This window comes from Triticum aestivum, chromosome 5D, assembly GCF_018294505.1.
Source record: "Triticum aestivum cultivar Chinese Spring chromosome 5D, IWGSC CS RefSeq v2.1, whole genome shotgun sequence".
Classification (NCBI taxonomy): Eukaryota; Viridiplantae; Streptophyta; class Magnoliopsida; order Poales; family Poaceae; genus Triticum; species Triticum aestivum.
In genome coordinates, this window is record NC_057808.1 from 226,693,631 (window position 1) to 226,716,327 (window position 22,697).

Sequence of the window (22,697 nt, forward strand, 5' to 3'; positions counted from 1 at the left end):
GCATCCCCAAGCTTAGGCTTTTTGGCTGTCCTTGGATTTTACCTTGGGGTGCCTTGGGCATCCCCAAGCTTAGGCTCTTGCCACTCCTTGTTCCATAATCCATCAAATCTTTTACCCAAAACTTGAAAACTTCACAACACAAAACTCAACGGAAAATCTCATGAGCTCCGTTAGCGAAAGAAAACAAAACACCACTTCAAGGTACTATAATGAAATCATTCTTTATTTGTATTGGTGTTAAAACTACTGTATTCCAACTTCTCTATGGTTCATAAACTCCATTACTAGCCACAGATTCATCAAAATAAGCAAACAACACACGAAAAACAAAATGTGTCAAAAACAGAACAGTCTGTAGTAATCTGTATCTAACGCAAACTTCTGTAATTCAGAAAAATCTACTAAAATAGGACGACCTAGATAATTTGTTTATTGATCTACTGCAATTGGAATCAGTATTTTATCACGTTCTGGTGATTTTTAACAATTGTTTTCGTGAGCAGAAAGTTTCTGACTTTTTCAGCAAAATGAAATAACTATCATCCAAGAAGATCCTATAGGTTTTACTTGGCACAAACACTAACTAAAACACAAAAACAAATCTAACCAGAGGCTAGGTCAAGTATTTATTGCTAAACAGAACCAAAAAGCAAGAAACAAAAATAAAATTGGGTTGCCTCCCAACAAGCGCTATCGTTTTACGCCCCTAGCTAGGCATAATTTTTATTGATGCTCACAAGGATGATAATAACTGAAACACAAAGAGAGCATCATGAAACATGTGACAAACACATCTAAGTCTAACATACTTCCTATGCATAGGCATCTTATAGGCAAACAAATTATCAAGGCAAGCAAAAACTAGCATATGCAAGGAAGCGGGAAGAAACAATAGCAATCTCAACATAACGAGAGGTAATTTAGTAACATGAAAATTTCTACAACCATATTTTCCTCTCTCATAATAATTACACGTGGGATCATATTTAAATTCAACAATATATCTATCACATAAAATTTTCTCTACATGATCCACATGCATGCAAAGTTGACACTCTTCCAAAATAGTGGGAATATCATTAACTAAAGTCATGACCTCTCCAAACCCACTTTTATGAAAAACTTCATAAGATTGAGCATTCTCCAAATATGTGGGATCTAAAGTTGACACTCTTCCAAACCCACTTTCTATATTATTGCAAACATTATTATCAATCTCATATTCATCATGGGGCTTAACTAAATTTTCAAGATCATAAGAAGAATCACCCCAATCATGATCATTGCAACAAGTAGTGGACATAGCAAAACTAGCATCCCCGAGCTTAGGGTTTTGAATATTATTAGCACAATTGACATCAAGAGAATTTATAGTAACATCATTGCAATCATGCTTTTCATCGAAGGAACTTCCAAGTATGGGTGCAATAGCAACGATCTCATGTTTAACATAAGGAACTATAGCAAATTCATCTTCATAAATATTGGCATCATGGCTACAAGAATAGCAAGCATCATGTTCATCAAGGGATATTTCAATCAAATCATCGGAATCATCATTATCTATAGATTCATGCATATCATTATTTTCTTCAGAAACAACGGTCATTCTTTCAATAAATTCTTTGACATAGACATTATGATCATAGTTTTCATAGCAATTTGTTCAATATCGCAGTAACTATAAACACCCTTTGCATAAGAAGATGAGATTTCATTATCATTAAACTCAAATAGGTAGGGAAGGTGTTTTTTAGGGTTCTTAGAGAAACAAGTAAAATCACAAATTTCACAAAGATTCCAAGCATAACACAACAATATGTTTATTTGATCCCATAAGAGTCTCCCTTTTTCTGACAAACGGTGACGCACAAAATGAGCATGCTCATCTAAAGATTTCCCATCAACTAGGCTAGTTGGGGTTTCAGCACGAGTGCATAAGGATCGAAGATGATCCAAGTAGAACACTTTAAGTGGATCCATATCAATAGATTTTTAGCAAGCAAAGATGCAAGCAAATAGAAGGCACATGGAAACACAAACAAAGATACATATGGGAGGAAGGCGAACGAAAAAGGGCGAATAAAACGGAAAATGTGAAGTGGGGGAGAGGAAAATGAGAAGCAAATGGCAAATAATGTAATGCGAGGGATAAGAGTTTGTGATGGGTACTTGGTATGTCTTGACTTGTGCGTAGACTCCCCGGCAACGGCGCCAGAAATCCTTCTTGCTACCTCTTGAGCATGTGTTGGTTTTCCCTTGAAGAGGAAAGGGTGATGCAGCAAAGTAGTGTAAGTATTTCCCTCAGTTTTTGAGAACCAAGGTATCAATCTAGTAGGAGGCCACATGCAAGTCCCTCGTACCTACACAAACAAATAAGAACCTTGCAACCAATGCGATAAAGGGGTTGTCAATCCCTTCACGGACATTTGCAAAAGTGAGATCTGATAGAGATGATAAGATAATATTTTTGGTATTTTTATGATAAAGAGTGAAAGTAAAGAACGCAAAGTAAAATACACGGCGCCAGAAATAGCTAGTTGACGGGAGATTAATATGATGGAAAATAGACCCGGGGGCCATAGGTTTCTCTAGTGGCTTCTCTCAAGATAGCATAAGTATTACGGTGGGTGAACAAATTACTGTCGAGCAATTGATAGAATTGAGCATAGTTATGAGAATATCTAGGCATGATCATGTATATAGCATCACGTCCGCAACAAGTAGACCGACTCCTGCCTGCATCTACTACTATTACTCCAGACATCGACCGCTATCCAGCATGCATCTAGAGTATTAAGTTCATAAGAACAGAGTAACGCATTAAGCAAGATGACATGATGTAGAGGGATAAACTCAAGCAATATGATATAAACCCCATCTTTTTATCCTCGATGGCAACAATACAATACGTGTCGTTTCCTCTACTATCACTGGGATCGAGCAACGCAAGATTGAACCCAAAGCTAAGCATTTCTCCCATTGCAAGAAAGATCAATCTAGTAGGCCAAACCAAAATGATAATTCGAAGAGATTTGCAAAGATAACCAATCATACATAAAAGAATTTAGAGAAGATTCAAATATTATTCATAGATAATCTTGATCATAAACCCACAATTCATCGAATCTCGAGAAACACACCGCAAAAAAGAGTTACATCGAATAGATCTCCAAGAAGATCGAGGAGAACTTTGTATTGATATCTAAAGAGAGAAGAAGAAGCCATCTAGCTAATAACTATGGACCCGAAGGTCTGTGGTAAACTACTCACAAATCATCGGAGAGGCTATGGTGTTGATGTAGAAGCCCTCCATGATCGATGCCCCCTCCGACGGAGCGCCAGAAAAGGCCCCAAGATGGGATCTCACAGGTACAGAAGGTTGCGGCGGTGGAAATAGGGTTTCGTGGTGCTCCTCGATGGTTTCGGGGTACGTAGGTATATATAGGAGGAAGAAGTAGGTCGGTGGAGCCATGAGGGGCCCACGAGGGTAGGGGCGCGCCTAGTGGGGCAGGCGCGCCTCCCTGCCTCGTGGCCTCCTCGTTGATTTCTTGACGTCCACTCCAAGTCCTCTGGATCACGTTTGTTCCAAAAATCACGCTACCGAAGGTTTCATTCCGTTTGGACTCCGTTTGATATTCCTTTTCTGCGAAACACTAAAATATGCAAAAAAACAACAATTCGCACTGGGCCTTGGGTTAATAGGTTAGTCCCAAAAATAATATAAAAGTGTATAATAAAGCCCATTAAACATCCAAAACAGAATATATAATAGCATGGAGCAATCAAAAATTAAAGATACGTTGGAGACATATCACTCACCGCCGTGCGTGAGTAATCCCATCGTAGGCTTGCTAGACTGTGATGGGTTGGATGAGATTTGCCATGTAATCGAGTTTGTTTTGTTAGGGTTTGATCCCTAGTATCCATTATGTTCTAGATGTTGCTATGACTTTGCTATGCTCAATGCTTGTCACTAGGGCCCGAGTGCCATGATTTCAGATCTGAACCTATTATCTTTTCATGAATATATGTGAGTTCTTGATCCTATCTTGCAAGTCAATAGTCACCTACTATGTGTTATGATCCGACAACCCCGAAGTGACAATAATCGGGACCTCCCGGTGATGACCGTAGTTTGAGGAGTTCATGTATTCACTAAGTGTTAATGCTTTGGTCCGATACTCTATTAAAAGGAGGCCTTAATATCCCTTAGTTTCCAATAGGACCCCGCTGCCACGGGAGGGTAGGACAAAAGATGTCATGCAAGTTCTTTTCCATAAGCATGTATGACTATATTCGGAATACATGCCTACATTACATTGATGAACTGGAGCTAGTTCTGTGTCACCCTATGTTATAACTGTTGCATGAGGAATTGCATCCAACATAATTATCCATTATTGATCCATTGCCTACAAGATTTTCACATATTGATCTTTGCTTAGTTACTTTTCCGTTGCCACTGTTACGATTGCTGCAAAAACTGCTACTGTTACTTTTGCCACCGTTACCGCTACTTCCATACTACTTTGCTACTAAATACTTTGTTGCAGATATTAAGTCTTTCAGGTGTGGTTGAATTGACAACTCAACTGCTAGTACTTGAGAATATTCTTTGGCTCCCCTTGTGTCGAATCAATAAATTTGGGTTGAATACTCTACCCTCGAAAACTGTTGCGATCCCCTATACTGGTGGGTTATTAGTAGGCTAGCTACGGTGCGAGCTATAGTACTTGCAAAACACTCACCGAAGAGAAACGTTGGGGCTGATGAGCTCGTGGTACGCTTATAGGTCTGATCCGTCATCGATCGGCCAATAGCCCAAGCTCCTAAAACTGTAGGCTTAGCGATCGATCAGACAATAGTCGACACGGATACATTCAGGCCTCATTTGGTTCATAGGGTAGCAATAGGAAAGTCATAGGAAGTGAGATGACATGTATCGTAAATCCTATGAGTAAGAATAGGAAAGGAGATGCCCTTTGATTCACATCATATGATTTTTGTTCATTGAGTCTAGGCTAATGTTTATTTTCCTATGAAATGTGGAGGATAGGAAGAATTCCTCCATAGGAATATAATTCCATTCCTATAAACCAAAGGGCTCTACAGAAATTTTTCCTGTAGAAATCCTATCCTATGAAATTCCTACAAGATTCCTCTAAACCAATGGAGGCCTCACATTAATAGCGAGCAAAATTGGCATGTACTTGTAACATGCGTGAATGTGTAATTTTTTTGTTGGAAGCGTGAATGTGTAGTGACATCGTACTTTCGGAGTGGCTACAGAGAGTGTGTACGTGTGCTAGAGGGGTTGTGGGATGGAGAGAGATCTAGAGAGAGAAATACCCTCTTTCTACTCCTAATCGTTAGATTGACAGAGGATATTTTTTGAGAACACAAAATCATAGCAGTACAGAGATGTACTCCCTCCGTTCCAAAATAGATGACTCAACTTTGTACTACTAACTTTGAAACGGAGGGAGTAAAAATCCTAGGCGAGCTAGTTTATCCTAGTGGGTTTCAGTGATATGACGTGGTATATTTCCGTCCAGTCTTCGTGTGTGGCAACGGTATTGCGGGTACAGTAAGTTTTCTTGAAGAAGCAGAATTCAATGAAGTCATGATGGTTCCTTCGTCCGACCAACTTACAGTGGGAAAGGTTGGGCCTGCGCTACGACCGGGGTGGACCAGGATAATTTTGTGCATGGCAGGTGGACCAGGATGGTTGACGTCTCACATGTTGGCGAATGAAAGTATTCTTTCCGATATAGAGGACGAGCAACGATTATTCATTATTGTTTATTTTTGATGAAAGCTATTGTCTCCACTGTTACGACGGAGGAGTGTGAAACACGGCAGCCCAGTAAACTTGGCATGTGCACAACTCCCTCCTTCCTGATGTAATACTACCATAGTGTTGACTATAAGGTTGGCTATAAGTTTACAACTTTTCCTCACTTTCTCTCTATCTATTTCCTCTCAAATGTTTTTTACCTTTCTTTTTTTAGACACAATTGTTTTTTTATACCTCTTTTTTTAGAATTAGTTTTTTATACCTAGGAGCACGTGTAGAGATAGGCTCTTGCAGAGCCCACTCCTTGACTTTATGCCTCTCTCTCCTCCACATAAGCGGGCTTATAGCCCAGTATTTTACTAGTACTACTTGCTATGAATACGGGCAGCTGGCGTCTGAGGGGGGAGCGCGCGTAGGAGGGGGAGGGGTTTTCTGGTGGGCCAGGGTGGTCAGAAGCGGGCTTGGAAGTGGTCCGTGTCGGTGTCAAAACTGGCGGATCTTGAGTAAGGGGTCCCGAACTGTGCATCTAAGGTCGATAGTAACAGGAGATGGGGGACACGATGTTTACCCAGGTTCGGGCCCTCTTGATGGAGGTAATACCCTACTTCCTGCTTGATTGATCTTGACGAATATGAGGATTACAAGAGTTGATCTACCACGAAATCGTAATGGCTAAACCCTAGATGTCTAGCCTATATGATTATGTGTTTTTTCTCTCTACGGACTAAACCCTCCGGTTTATATAGACACCGGAGAGGCCTAGGGTTGTACAGAGTCGGTTTACAGAGGAAGGAATCTTCATATCCGAACGCCAAGCTTGCCTTCCACGCAAAGGAGAGTCCCATCCGGACACGGGAGGAAGTCTTCTGTCTTGTATCTTCATGGCCCATCAGTCCGGCCCACGTCATATAGCCCGGACGCCCGAGGACCCCTTAATCCAGGACTCCCTCAGTCCGGACTCCCGCATGGCCCATCTCCCATTATCACCATATATATTTTGGAGTCTGTGCGCGGTGGGCGGGCGATCTCTTCTCCCTCCCTCGTCTCTCTCTTCTCAGTCGACGCCCGCCGAGGGATTAGATTTTGGCTATCAACGCTTTATTCAATTGCAGTCCCACATGTTATTGAAAATGCAAGACAACGCGTGTCCCCTCTGGTGAGCGGCGTGCGAACCAGACTGTTGGGGGTGCAACGCAAACGTGATGCGTACGAGTCGCAAGTGTGCCGCCTTTTCCTTTTGAACTTGCAAAGCGTAACATTTTCGTGCAATCGATCGATAGAAATCCAGAACAAAATGACAAGGGCGGGGCTTTCCCACGCATTAGGCGGGCTAGTTTCAGTGATATGACATGCTACAGTGCCGTCCACTTGCTCCATTTTTATGTAAGCAACAGTCTACACTCTTACGTGGGAGGAGTGCGAAACACGACGGATCTGATTTTGATCGAGGGATAACTGTTCCCTGCGAAATAATGGAGCACTGTTAGCGATTATAGCATGATAGTTAGGGCATCTCCAGCGCTGGCCCACAAATTTACACCGGCATTTGTGCGAGGACACTGATGCTAGAGGATTCCATCCAATGCTACCCGCATACCTTTCGACAACTATATGAACTAACCGGACAAAATTCGTGCAAACAAAGCAAAATTCAAATTAATCGGATGAAATTCGTTACATTTCGAAAACTTTTCCTATAAACTGGACGAAATTCATTACATATTTCGCACAAACTGTACTAAAACCTACTATAAAACCTAATATAAACGATCGCCAGCGCCCGACCACCATGTCTGGCCATGAGCCCCGAGAACGCCGGCCATTGCCTTTGCCTCCTCCTCATCCGCCTCGGCTTTGTCCAGCTCCGCCTCGATAACCTCCTCCTCCGTAGCACAAGGTTCTGAAGATTTCCGCCTTCACGTCACCGTCAAGGGGCTAATCGGCCGCCAATGTTTACCCCACCAAGCTTGGCGTCGACTGAGTGGAGGAGCGGTGGCCTTCCTGGGACCAGAGCGGCGGTGACCTACCGTGTACTATTCTTCCTCGCTGCCGGTTGCGCCCGCGCATGCGCGCCGGCTTCGTGGTCGTGGCGGCGGAGGGCGGCCGGGGGGGAGCCGGCGATGTCCTTCATCTTCTCCTACCACAGTCGTCCAAGAGAGCTTTGGAGCGCACCTGGAGCGGAGCCGCCGACGTCCTTGGTCTGCTCCTGCAACAGTATGTCCAAGAGAGCTTTGGAGCACGAGGAGGCCATGGTTGGAGTGGTGCCGACAGAAGGAAGGGACCGAAGGAGAATGAGTGTGGGTCTTTAGCTATGGCTGGGAGCTGGGGCTCAAGTTAATATAGTGGGCGAATGGTAATGAGCCGCGGCAGACGGATGGATGGCTGGCGCCAGAGTAGGTTCGTCGGCAGCCATGTGTCATTGATGTGGGCGGCAGACGGAGGGATGGCCGTGGTGTCGTTAACGCAGAGCAGTCGCTTGCACCGGGATGCCGCGCGGGAGGCACTCTCTCTGCTGTCGCGCTGCTGCAATGCTGACGCTAGTGAGAGGTCGCGTCGGGCGTGAATGCGGACGCTGCTTCAGTGACTTAACTGCAGGTGCAGTTGGGTCACTGACATGTGGGCCCAATAGGCATCTGGCCTGCATGTTAGTGACACACCAACTGCACCTGTAGTTAAGTCCCGTGAATGCAGCATTTATGTTCTAGAGAGACGGTGACCGTTTCAGGAGGGAAGCGCGCGCTAGCGATGGAAGGGGTTTCGGTAGGCTAGGGCGGTCAGACGCTAGCGTGGTGGTAAAATGTGAACTCATGGATGACGAGCCTTTGAAGCGTATGCGGCACGTATTGACAACCAGGCATCCATGCAACCACTCTTGTCGCCAGCTAGCCTTTGACGACCACCATTAGACACCACACAACCATGCATAACTTACGAATAATGGACGAATCGGTCAAACACACACTCGTGTGCAGTGGCACTATGATCGGTCGCTCACGATACATATATAGGTACCATAGTACCCTCTCTAGCTAGGCTGTTTTATAGATTGTCGTTGTGATGGATGATATACATGAGCAAGGCACCGAGTCATGTCGTCGCGTCGTGTGCAGAGCCATGGCTAATGTCGAGCAGCTCGGCACCCAAGCACGAGTATGACCGTTGGTGTTGAGCCAGGTGAATACATGCTCGGTGTTCGCGGAGGCCACCAGCAAACATCTAAACAGTAATGTCAGGCGCCGCCGGGGCGCGCAGGTGACAGGCTTGCCGTTTGCGTTGCGCCATGAGCTGGACTTTGATTGAGAGGGCGACGTGCATGCATTAGGATGGTTTGACAGTGTGAGCGTGAGTGTCTGCATGCGTACATGTTACTTGCCTCTATGGACGGTGTGTGCTAATGTGTGCATCACGTATAATATAAAAAAGTCGATTTGTGCATTTAACACAAAGTATTTCATTTTCATTTGGATGACGAGTGTGCGTTGCAGCGACGAGTCCGTGGTTTGATTCCTCACATACACATAATTTTGGTTTATCTCTTTCTCCACTGACAGGTAGGCCCGCATAGATAGATAGATAGATAAAGAACACGAGCTGATGAGGCGCATGCGGACTGTTTGACTTGGTGTTGAGCCAGTGACTGTATAATCACCATATCTCGTATAAAATGATCAAAGTGAGCTATCAACACAAGTTCGATGACCGCCAATGCATTTTACTCGGTAATAAATGACTAGGATTGAAGGGGAATCCAAATTTCCTTCGTCTTCTGTCCTTGAGCTCTTGACAAACCAATGCACTATACAGTTGTCCGACCACTCCACCCCAGAGCTCTCACCAAGCGTCGTTCAGGCCACCACGTCGCACACTAACCAGTAAGGAAGCGATGGCATCCCGCCGCGCCGAGTTCCTCGCCGCCCACGACCGCACACAAAATGGTAGGGAAGCGATGGCATCCCGACATGCTGAGTTCATCACCACTCGCAACCTCACACCTACGTGGGCGGAATTTGAAGCTGCCAAGGCCGAATGGGCGGTAGAGCAAGAAGCGGACAAAGCCGCACAGAGGAGCGGAAAAGTCAGAAAGCACTCAAGAAAAGAGAGGTCCACCGCCGCAAGAAAGAAGAGGACGCACGCGCTGCTACGGAGAGGTCGGCGGAGATCCAAGCACGGTGGGGTGTCGCAGACAAAGCCGGGAAGGAGAACAACGACGTCTGGCCAGCATGTGAGAAGTAGTAGTACTAGTAGTTAGTGTGTGTGTCTGTGTTGCCCGTATGTTTGTTTAATTAATTACGAGCATGTACCAGTACTAGTTACTACTATTGTAGTTTTTAGAGCAAATTACCAGTACATTAGCCTAGACTCAATGGAAAAATTCCAATTCTATGCATCAAATGGCATCTCTTTCTCTATAGGAATTGAGATGCATGTCATCTCACTTCCTATGATTTTCATATTCCTATAAAATTCCTATCCTATGAACCAAAGGAGGCCTCTGTTGGAGTACAGTACTACTGTAGCTAGCAGTACTGCTGGTATAGTACCTTTCTTCAAGAAGCGGAATTCAACGAAGTCATGATGGTTCCTTCATCCAAGCAACTTCACAGTGGGAAAGGTTGGGCATGTGATTTGACGGCTCATTAGTCGTTATTACTATGGCCCGACGATCGGGGTGACTCTCCCTTGGAGTTCTGCGTGCATGGCAAGTGGACCAGGATGGTCGACGTCCAACATGTCGGCGAACGGAAGTATTCTTTCCGATATTGAGGAGCAAGGAAACCGCATGGTATAGTATCACTGCTGATTTATATTTATTTTTTATTTTTGATGAATGCTAGCGTTTCAACTCTTACGATGAAGGAGTGCCAAACACAGCACATGCTGGGTGTCCCACACGTCAGCGAAAGGAGTGGGACATGAACAGCGTGGTAGAGCGTCTCCACTTCTTCCACTTCTGGGTCGGAGACCACACATAGTAGTACTAGTGGTATGAACGATACAAAGTGCGACCCAGAGAGAAAGACACTTCTAGTTGGAAGGTCTCGGGGCATACACATAAACAAATATAAAACCTAATATGTGCCTCCAATTAATATAGTAGTAGAATACTTAGGCACGTACATCATAACATCACCGTGCATTGCACGTACAACATTTAGTGGTAGTAAGAGACAAATGCCTATATGCCACGCATGTTCATACTATTTCTGCCTTTCTACTTCACTTATTGCGCTACATTACTCAGGTTCGTACGTCCACTCCTGGGTACATGCCCATATCGTAGTTCCAGTCCCACGTGTTCTTGATAGATGGAAGGATCCATAACTATGGGCAATGGGAGTCCATATCATCGCAGCTAGTGTGGCTCCCCATGATGGAGACTCATCCAAACTATGGCCAGCCTCGACATGGAGGAGTCGCGTGCACCAGGTAGCAGCGCCCTCTCGGCTGTCGTGCTGCTTCAAAGCTGGCGCCAGTGAGAGGTCGCCTCCGCTCTAGCCGGGCATTAATGCGGCACTGAGGCTCCGGGGCGATGCTGACCGTTTCACGCGGGAAGCACCCGCCGGCATGGGAGGGGGGTTGGGTCGGCCAGGGCGGTGAGACGTGGGCGTGGTGGTGGTATTGGTTTTGAACCGTTTCTGGTGTAGTACTGGTAGTTTGCAAAACTACTCACTTATTGCACTCGGTTTCCTAAGAAATTGTGGTAAAAAACGTTACTCCACAACCCGCTTCCCTTCTCCTTCCTCTTCCACCGCCCGCGCATGTCCGCGGGAAGCGACCGGTCAACCCTTATATAGGAGTGCTAGCACAAAAAGATGCATGCATGACCACTAAAATTTCCTTTCTCTTATCTCTATGAAATAAATGTGGCGTGAAACTCAAAGCCCTTTAAGTTTGAGTATAATGGAAATCATCATCCTCCTCCGGCTCCGCTTCGCCCGCGTCGTTGTCCTCCTGTTCCGGCTCCGCGTTGTCATTCTCCTCCTCTGGCTCCGCGTGCTGCTCCCCCTCCAACGCCTCCTCATCCGGCTCCTGCTAGTCCGGACTCCGGAGGCAGGGCGGCTGTGATCCGGGCTTCGCACCGCCTCCAGATTAAAGCGCCGCTCCGATGGGAGCATGGCGCATGTCGTTACCTTTGGCCGGGTAATGGCTATAGGGCGACGGCGACCACAGAAGAGGCGGCGGGAGGGGAATGAATGCATGTAACATCCCAAATTTTCAATTTGGAATGTTTTACAATTATTAGTTAAGCATCTATGCATTTTGTTTGAATTGTGTGGCATTTGGAAATTTTCAGAGGCATTTGAGTTTTATTTGAATTTGAATTCAACTTGGCATTCGAAATTTGTTTCAAATATCCCTGACAAATACTTGTTTAAAAGTATGAGAGGAGCTAACATGACACTCCAAAAAAAAGTCAGAAGAAAATATTGCCAAAAGGTTGAATTCAAAATTTGAATTTTATTTGGAATTTGCAGAAAATGTTTTTATTTTTGTTTCTGTTTTGCCTCTGGAAAAATGTTCACGTTGTAGGATTTATTTTTTCTGATTTTATTGATATATATTTCCTATATAAACATATTATAGGTTTCTCTCTAATTTGTTTTCTCTCTTTGCCTTAATTCAAAAAAAGGAGAAAAGCCCCGAGCTGGCCAGGCCGACGGCCCAGCCAGCAAGGCCGCAGCCCAACCAGCGCCAAGGCCACCAGCCCAGCGCGGCACACGCCCGAGCCGCCTCCGCTTCGGTCGCCCGACCGAACCCTCCTCTCCCTCTCTCACCGACGCCCCGGCCCCACGCCTTCTCTTTCCTACTCGCGCACGCAATGCCGTCCGGAGTGCGTCCAGAGCGCGCCGCGGTTCCGATCCTCTCGGGATCGTGATCCCGAGTCGACCCCTCGCCCACGCTTATGCCCTATATAAACCCCTCGGCCTCCTCTCTCGATCCCCCTAAAACCCTAAGCTCAAATCCACCCGTAGCTCGCGCCCTCACCAAACGCATCTCACCGCCGCCTCGGTTCGCCGCCGCCGCCACCGGTGAGCATCCCCCTTGCTTCCGAGCTACACCACCCGAACCCCCTGTTCGTTCCTCATCTCTTTGACATCCTATCGTCGCCCAGGAACCGCCGAAGCCGTCACCCCGAGCTCGTCCGCCACCCGCCGGAGCTGCAGAGCACCGGGCTCTGTTTCGCCTCGCCCTCGACATCCGCGCCGTCCTCGAGCTCCAACAACTCCACCACCACCTCCGCCTCGCTCCGCCGCATCGCCCCGACGCCACCGCCTTCTTCCCCGACAACCCGAGCCGCTGCACCGCCATCGCCCGAGTCGCCGCCATCGTCTCCGTCCGTCGCCGCCGTCCGCTGTAAGCCCGAGCCCCCTCCATCGTTGGATCTCGCATGTACGGCTTAGATTAGATCCGCGAAGGGTTAGGTTATTTTCAATAAATCGGTTTAGTTTGCGGTTTATTTCCGGTTTAGTTCCTGGTTTAGTTAGACCGGCCCGATTGGTTTATTTCTGTTAGGCCGTGGACGCATTGGTTTATTAAATGCTTAGGCGCTGTTTAGTTATAGAATGCTCACTGTTTCGGCCCGTTAGCGCGTTAGTTTTTTTGTTTTATTTTTTTCGTTTCTGTTTTAAAACAGAATAGTTCCAATCTTGAAAAATCTATATCTTTTAGGTTATTTATTATTTTTGTTGATTCTTTTTTTGTTATTCTACAAATTTCCTATAGTTTCTGTAGAAAATAGATTCGGCCATGTTTTAGTTTTTAAAAATTGGTTTACATTAGTTTTAGTCAGATTAGTATTTCTGCTATAGATTGAGCTAGGATTATTCCTTTTTAGTGATTCTTTTTGTCACTGCTTTGTTTTGACCTTGCCTAGTAGTAGGAATTTATCTGGGTATTTTTCTGTCTTTATTAAAATTATTTTTAGTCGAAATCAAGCCTTTCTAGTTTTATTTAGCTTGCTGCTGTTTTCTGCTATTCTAGTTATTTTAAAATTTTATTTTACCTCTGTTATAATTTATTTTAGATTAGTTTCTGTAGTTACAGAGCGTGAACTTTTATTTACAGAAAAGAAAATGTTTATTTTATTTTCTTGCTAGTTGTTAGCTTGGAGTTCTTCGAGTTTTCTTTGGTTTTGGTTTGATTTTTTTGTGTGATTTATGTTAGCATGCTGTTATGTTAAGTGATTGTATGTTTGTATGCTTATATGATTATTGTTTGCTTCAAATAGAATTCCCGGAGTGCGAAGCCTGCTATTACGAGTCACTAGCTTTCGAAGACCGTCAGTCAGGCAAGTCATTTGATCATGTTTTACAATACCTATGATTTTGTTGCATTAGAATTATTCCTCCCCACCATGCATGTAGTAGGAGAATTTTAAGTTATGTTCTTGAGTAGTATCATGAGGTAGGATGAACCCAATTCCCCTTGTTACCATTGCCCGGTACGATGTAGTTCATTTTGCTATGCTCGTAGACGGGGTTGGTTGAGAGATTCATAAGGGAGATGTGAGAGTCAAGATGATGACAACCCCATGACTTCAAGCTCAAGATGGACTTCAAATTCACTGCTGGGTGGAGGACGGTTGACGGGCACCCTGGAGAAACCAGCGGATGGCTGGGATGCATGGAGAAGCGCCATGACATCTTGCGGAAAGCTTCACCCAGCCACGAAGAGACGGATGGATACACCTTGACCGGAAGCTTACCTGTGCAGCCGCAAGCCATTATGGGCTCTGGCTGGGTTGACCTTAGGCGTGACTCTGGACGGACGGTGCCAGCAGATGTAGAAGAACGGTAGGACATGGATGGGCACCGGCAGTGCCCAGAGAAACTCTATGGAAGACCCTGTTTCGTTCGTCCCGTCTTCAAACACCAGGCAGTGCAAGGACATAAAGGAGGGAACGAATCTTGCGGGTAAAGTGCACAAGACTCTGCAGAGTAAAAAAAACCTAATCGATTAGCCGTGTCCCCGGTTACGGACATTTGAGCCTCTGGAATTGGAGTATTTCGAAAATCTCAACACCGAACTTAATAAACTAATTGAGGGTTATTTAATAATTGGGAATGATACATTGGTTGGCGGAACCATCTCAATAACAACCAACATTTTGTAGTAATTGCAAGCAAGTCCTTTGTTGTAGGGAAAACTGGCTTTTTCGCAAAAACATAAAACTTAGAGCCCCACAACCAAATTGCATATAGTGTTAGCATTATTATTGTTGTTCTTTCTATGACTTGTCATCATATTCAAAATGCTGACCTACATGGCTGCAACGTCGGATGGACTCGCTACTCGTCTACGCTTCCGCAGCTTTATTTAGTTTATTTCTCATGAGTTGGCCTTCGGCCGAATTTATTATGATGTAATAAAGACTCGATATGAGAACTGTGTAATAAATTCAGGTGTGATTGAACTTTGAATCTTTTCATCAATGTACTGTGTGTGCCAGCATGATCTTGGGATGGTACAGCTACACAGAGACTTGACCGATTTCGGGTCGGGTCGCTACACTTTAGCTAGTGATTTACGTGGCCATGTTAACGTGGTTGTGTAAAAAAAGTCACTTCCTGCTCGTGATTTGCGTTATATAATTATGAGAAGTTTGCTAACTACTAAAGTAAAGTGGAATTTGTCCATGTTATACAAGTAAATTAAGGTGATTGTTTATCATACGGGTAAGGTTGGACGAAGGGTGGTAGGAACAAATGCTCCGCCTAGAGCATGTGTGTGTGAGATAGAGTCTTAGTGTGTGTGCGTGTGTGTGTGGGTGGGTGGGTGCGTGAGTGTGTATGTGTGTGTGTGACGCGGAGTCTTCGGTGGCGAAAGTAATTTAAGTGTGCGTGGCTTCATCGTAGAAAGGTGATGTGTGTGGCAGAGGCCACCAACGAGGGGGTGCGAGAGAGAAAACGCCCGTAGAGAGGGAAGAGAAGGCGTGTGTGCGTGAGAGGAGTCGACATCGAGAGAACGTTTTTGTTCGAGAGACACCGAGGAAGACTACTATATATTGATGGTGCATGTAGGCGGGAATTAAACGAAGATGGTCTTATTGGTTTCTGGGATATAGGGGAAGAGTGAGAGAGGGGGGTAGCTAGAAGGAGATTGTTAAGTGTGAGTGTGTGTTTTACCCATCCAGGCGGAAGTTATGTGCACACAAGAAGAGAACGGTTTGATGTGGGGTTAGGGCTGAGGGTAAATAACTACGTATGGAGATATAGGAGACCTTGAATGTGCATGTGAGATAGGTATACATGTATATGTGGGATGTGTGTGTGTGTGCGCGCGTGCATGATCGAGATAAAAGAAAGAAGACATAAGTCATAGATCAACGACATGGGAGAGACGGATCGGTATGACAATATGCATGCATGTGAGAGTGCAGGGAAGAAGGCCCGATAATTGAGCATGTGTTTTTGTCTTTAAGAGATAGTGACGTGGGCTGGAGCATGCATCTATGGCAAGTAGAGGGAGCGAGACACAACGATTGTGCAAAAGAGATTAACCTATAGATGCATGTATGGGGAGACAGATATAGTGTGCGTGATAGGAAGCAAGAGTGCGTGCGAGAAAGAAATGTTGACGGAGAAACTACAAATACATAGAGAGATAGAGATGCTAGCTAGAGGGACATCGGCTAGTTTGAGTGTTGGAGATGACCGCCGAGTGGTTCAGAGGGTGAAGTTATGTGCGTGTGAGAGAAAGATAAAAAGAGGGCACATGACTGCATGTAGAGAGAAACATATATAGTGTGCGTGATAGGAAGCAATAGTGAGGGCGAGAAAGAAGGTTGATGGATAAACAGATAAATAGAAAGATAAAGATGCTAGCCAGTGTGTGTGTTAGAGATAAGAGTCGACTGGATCAAAGGGATGAGTTAGTGAGTGTGAGAGAGATAGAGAGAGGGTGCATGTGAGTCACATACAAAAATATCAGAGAGAAATGAGATCCCGAGAGATGGATTTTTGTGTCTGCGAGAGAGAAAGATATTTCACAACAAGAGTGATAGCTAGAGAGACATATCAGGGAACACAAGATATCTCTAGGGAGAGAGAGAGTGTGTGTGAGCAACATACAAGAGAATGGTGGAGAGATATGAGACCGTGGGAGATAGAGTTTGTGTTTGTGTGTGAGAAAGAGATATTTAAGAGGAAGAGTCGTAGCTTCTCATACCTAAGGAGCACAAGACATCTCTGTGTGAGAGGGGGGTGTGCGAGTGGCACACAGGGGAATAGTAGAGAGAAATGAGACCCTGGGAGACGAAGTTTGTGTTCGTGTGAGAGAAAGAGATTTCACATGGAGAATCATAGTTAGAGACACATAGCAAGGAGCGAGATATACTTAGAGAGAGATAGAGTGATGAAGGTCGAGGGAGAGAGTACCGTCAGTGTGTTACGAAGACAAAATATCATTGTCCACATACAGGTAGCACGAGAGATACCCGAGAGACGATGAGCGTGTATAGGTCTAGAGAGATACTCCTATATAAGCATGAGTGATAGCTATATGAGACGAATATCTGGATTAAAGGGGATTCAAATATTTAAACTAGAGATCACGACATCGATAATATCATAATGAAAATTGGTGTATCAAACATGCATATTCATTTAAATTTGGGGACACGTGTAATGTTATATAGTTTATCAATATTAGTGATCCATAGATTCTTTAATTAGAGACAATGCATGGTTTATATGCAATTAATGTCTAAATGGGATTACACTATATGTTGCGTGTGTGAAACACATTATACATGTTTGAGAAGTAAAAAAACCCGCATGAAACACACATTAATTGGAGACAGTTAGCGAGGAATGCATACATTGGATTTCAACATAAAGTGGTTTCAAATATTTGAAAATCCAAATTAAGATGGATCCAGCCTTATGAATCTGAGATCATGCCATTTGTAAACCATATTTATGTATAAAGGGTGTTGTGCTTTTGAAAGTATATATAAAAATGATGTATATATTTTATTCCAATCGAAAATGGATCCTGCCCGAACAAAAATAGAATACAAACTGGATTCGAATTGAGTTGGCATGGTAAACGTGCACTCTTGCTCTGCAAAAATTTGAACGAAGAGGGGAAAGTCGCAGTAACCGCCCAAAACCAAAATCTGCGAGATGGAAATTACTGCCTATCCCTGACACGCAAAGCCTATCGGCTTGATTTCTATAGGTTTTGATAGGGGTAGGTTTGTAATTTTACTCAAACATGACATAACCGCCTCTCACCCGGATTCATACACGGTGGGCACCAAAACACATTGTCTCCTCGGCCAAAATCGGCTCCCTCCCCGATTCATACACGGTGGGCGCCAAAACAAACTCTCGTCGACAAATATTCGCTGTATGTGAGATTACCGTCCTATCCCCAACCGACTAATATTGCTATGATGTAGGAAATTTTAAATGGGGGCTAAGTTTGTAAATTTCCTCGCATTTGAGACAAGTGCGGCCTGAAGACATGGTTCCCCCCTTCCTCTCTCCCTCCATTTCCCCATTCGTACTCCATGGGCCCAAAACACCCTCTCCACCCCAGCCTCCTCCGTCTGCCACCCCATCCACCGCCGTCCTCCTCCACCATGCCGGAGCTGATACCCCGGCGCCGTCGTCCATTACAAGAGATCGACCTCTCTCATCCACGGGTTCGGACCGGGATCCTTGCATCCCGTCCTCTCGCTTCATTCCCGCCGTCGTCCACCTTGCGGCGCCGCTCCTATGACCGTCTCATCCACCACGCCAGGATATTTCCCCACTGCCACCGTATACCCTCCAAGATCTGCTTCCACGTCGCCGACAGCCTTCGCTACCGCAGCACCGTCAAATTCTCAGCAGATAAATACACGGCGCCACACCAGAGGCGGTACTCTTTCGTATCTGCTCAACTTATTTATAGCAGCAAGAAAATAGATAGCCACTGCTTTACTATGATTTCTTGTCCATCACTTTTTTTTGAAGGTTGAAACAGTAGGAAAGGCTCCTACTGCATATATATTAAAGAATCAGAGTCACTGTGGTGTTACATGCATTTACGTATGGAGTAGGGTCAGTAATCCTAGTAGGGTCAGATATCTAAGATCTAGTCTAGCAGGGGAGTGAGGAAGAATTACAAGAGTTACAAAGACAATCAGGGTACTGCAGCCAGGAGGTCAAAAACTAGGTGCCTTTTTTGGGAAGGCAACCTATAGGCCATATTGCCAAAGTCCTCCTTGAATCTGTTCTTCCAAGAGCCCATCGAGGGGGGCACTCTTCTGAAGTAGTTGTTGTTGCGTTCTTTCCATAGGCTCCATGCTGCCACTAGGAAAATTTCCATGATCATGTTGCGTTGGTGGCTTGTTTTCATGTGCTCCACAAGCTGCAATCTGTTCAGGTGGTTGCTCCTAGTGAAGTTCAGAACTTGCCAGCATCATTGACCGAAGCTACAATGAAAGAACAGGTGTTCCACAGTCTCCTCAAAATGTTCCTTGCACAGGAGGCAGTCAAGGTTGTCTCCAATGTTATAATGTCTCGTTTTTCAACATGTTTCTGGTATTTAGGCGATCAGACAGAAGCAGCCAGCCAAATACTCTGATTTTGGGGTACATTTTGATTTCCACAACCAGCCAAACACCGCATGCGCATTGATTTCCCTGAAGTAGAAGTCGTAGTACGCCTTGGTCTTAAAGATGTGAGTATTCCAGGTGCATCGCCAGGTGTCTTTTCCCCCCGATATGTCCACATTAATCACTTCAGCCTGTATTTGTCTCAATTCTGCATGGGCTTGCACCGAGAGTGGTAGGTGAAAGTGTTGGGGAACGTAGCGTGCAATTTCAAAAAAATTCCTACGCTCACGCAAGATCTATCTAGGAGATGCATAGCAACGAGAGGGGAGAGTATGTCCAAGTACCCTCGTAGACCGAAAGAGGAAGCGTTAGGTTAACACGGTTGATGTAGTCAAACGTCTTCATGATCCAACCGATCCAAGTACAGGACGTACGACACCTCCATGTTTAGCACACGTTCAGCTCGATGATGTCCCTCGAACTCTTGATCCAGCAAAGGGTCGAGGGAGAGTTCCGTCAGCGCGACGGCGTGGTGACAGTGTTGGTGATGTGATCCGCGCAGGGCTTCGCATAAGCACTACGACGCTATGACCGGAGGAGTAAACTGTGGAGGGGGCCACCGCACATGGCTAACAGAACAATTGATCTCCTATGGGGTGCCCCTGCCTACGTATATAGAGGGGACGAGGAGGCCGGCCACAAGGGGGCACGCCAAGGAGAGGGGAGTCCTACTAGGACTCCAGTCCTAGTAGGATTCGCCCCCCTTTTTTTCCTTTCTACCAGAGGGGGAAAAGGGGAAGGAGAGGGAGTAGGAGAAGGAAAGGGGGGTGGCGCCCCCTTCCCTAGTCCAATCCGGCCTCCTCCCTTGTGGGGGGCGCACCAGCCCCTTGTGGGCTGGTTAGCCTCCCTCCTATGGCCCATATGGCCCATATCTTTCCCTGGGGGGTTCCGGTAACCCCTCCGGTACTCCGGTATGTACCCGATACACTCCGGAACCCTTCCGGTGTCCGAATACTACCTTCTTCCAATATATCAATCTTTACCTCTCGACCATTTCGAGACTCCTCGTCATGTCTGTGATCTCATCCGGGACTCCGAACAAACTTCGGTCACCAAAACACATAACTCATAACACAAATCATCATCGAACATTAAGCGTGCGGACCCTACGGGTTCGAGAACTATGTAGACATGACCGAGACATATCTCCGGTCAATAACCAATAGCGGAACCTGGATGCTCATATTGGTTCCTACATATTCTATGAAGATCTTTATCGGTCAAACTGCAATAACAACATACATTACTCCCTTTGTCATCGGTATGTTACTTGCCCGAGATTTGATCGTTGGGATCCTCATACCTAGTTCAATCTTGTTACCGGCAAGTCTCTTTACTCGTTCCGTAATGCATCATCCCGCAACTAACTCATTAGTCACATTTCTTGCAAGGCTTATCATGATGTGCATTACCGAGAGGGCCCAGAAATACCTCTCCGATATTCGGAGTGACAAATCCTAATCTCGATCTATGCCAACCCAACAAACACCTTCGGAGACACCTGCAGAGCATCTTTATAATCACCCTGTTACATTGTGATGTTTGATAGACACAAGGTGTTCCTCCGGTATTCGGGAGTTGCATAATCTCATAGTCAAAGGAATATGTATAAGTCATGAAGAAAGCAATAGCAATAAAACTGAATGATCAACATGCTAAGCTAAAGGATGGGTCTTGTCCATCACATCATTCTCCTAATGATGTGATCCCGTTCATCAAATGATAACACATGTCTATGGTCAGGAAACTTAACCATCTTTGATTAACGAGCTAGTCAAGTAGAGGCATACTAGGGACACTTTGTTTTGTCTATGTATTCACACATGTATCAAGTTTCCGGTTAATACAATTCTAGCATGGATAATAAACATTTATCATGATATAAGGAAATATAAAATAACAACTTTATTATTGCCTCTAGGGCATATTTCCTCCAGTCTCCCACTTGCACTAGAGTCAATAATCTAGTTGACATCGCCATGTGATTTAACACCAATAGTTCACATCGTCACGTGATTTAACACTCTATAGTTCACATCGCCATGTGACCAATACCCAAAGGGTTTACTAGAGTCAATAATCTAGTTCACATCGCCATGTGATTAACACCCAAAGAGTACTAAGGTGTGATCATGTTTTGCTTGTGAGAGAAGTTTAGTCAACGGGTCTGCCACATCCAGATCCATATGTATTTTGCAAATATCTATGTCTACAATGCTCTGCACGGAGCTACTCTAGCTAATTGCTCCCACTTTCAATATGTATCCAGATTGAGACTTAGAGTCATCCAGATCAGTGTCAAAGCTTGCATCGACGTAACCCTTTACGACGAACTTTTTGTCACCTCCATAACCTTATCAAGCGTCTTTATCTATCTCTATAGATCTTGATGCCCAATATGTAAGGAGCCTCACCGAGGTCTTTCTTTGAAAAAAACACTCCTTCAGGCTTTCCAGAAAATTCTACATCATTTCTGATAAACAATATGTCATTCACATATACTTATCATAAAGGTTGTAGTGCTCCCACTCACTTTCTTGTAAATACAGGCTTCACCGCAAGTCTGTATAAAACTATATGCTTTGATCAACTCATCAAAGCGCATATTCCAACTCCGAGATGCTTGCACCAATCCATAGATGGATCGCTGGAGCTTGCACACTTTGTTAGCACCTTTAGGATTGAGAAAATCTTCTGGTTGCATCATATACAACTCTTCTTTAATAAATCCATTAAGGAATGCAGCTTTGACATCCATTTGCCAGATTTCATAAAATGCGGAAATTGCTAACATGATTCGGATAGATTTTAAGCATCGATACGAGTGAGAAAATCTCATCATAGTCAACACCTTGAACTTGTCAAAAACCTTTTGCGACAATTCGAGCTTTGTAGATAGTAACACTACTATCAGTGTCCATCTTCCTCTTGAAGATCCATTTATTCTTAATGGCTTGCCGATCATCAAGCAAGTCAACCAAAGTCCATACTTTGTTTTCATACATGGATCCCATCTCAGATTTCATGGCCTCAAGCCATTTCGCGGAATCTGGGCTCATCATCGCTTCCTCATAGTTCATAGGTTCGTCATGGTCTAGTAACATGACTTCCAGAACATGATTACCGTACCACTCTGGTGCGGAACGTACTCTGGTTGACCTACGAGGTTCGGTAGTAACTTGATCTGAAGTTTCATGATCATCATCATTAAATTCCTCGCTAATTAGTGTAGGCATCACTGGAAATGATTTCTGTGATGAACTACTTTCCAACTCGAGAGAAGGTACA